Below are 476 nucleotides of genomic sequence, written 5' to 3'. Positions count from 1 at the left end.
TATAAAATATACAATATACAATATTTATGGTGTGCAAGAATACTTATGGTAGTGCAAAAAAGAAAAGTGAAAACAGTAAATAATAAATAGTAAATGGTTGTTAATGAAAGATCAAAATACATTTCACCTGATTTTGAACATTATGGAGATCACTGTAGTCTGTCCCCCAAGTGATCAATCCCACCCAGAAGGCCTGTGGACTGGGCCCAGCACTGTACTTGCAAGACCCTGCCACTAGGAGCCCTCCAGAGGTATGGAATTCCTGGAATGTCATGGAATTTAAAGTGTAGTGGATTTAAAATGGTAACAGTTGGAGTAGCTGACCTATAATATGAACAGGTTGCATTAATGAAGAACTTGTTTTCTAACTAATTGATTTATCTTGTTTCTAAACACACATCCATAAAGTCAATGACTATAATCTACACAAAAGATGACAAAATACTGTATTTTATTCTAAATGGACGTAAAAAGCT

Source organism: Morone saxatilis, unplaced genomic scaffold, assembly GCF_004916995.1.
Source record: "Morone saxatilis isolate NCDOM2014 unplaced genomic scaffold, NCSU_SB_2.0 Contig15, whole genome shotgun sequence".
NCBI classification, from domain to species: domain Eukaryota; kingdom Metazoa; phylum Chordata; class Actinopteri; family Moronidae; genus Morone; species Morone saxatilis.
This window is presented reverse-complemented; position numbering follows the sequence as displayed.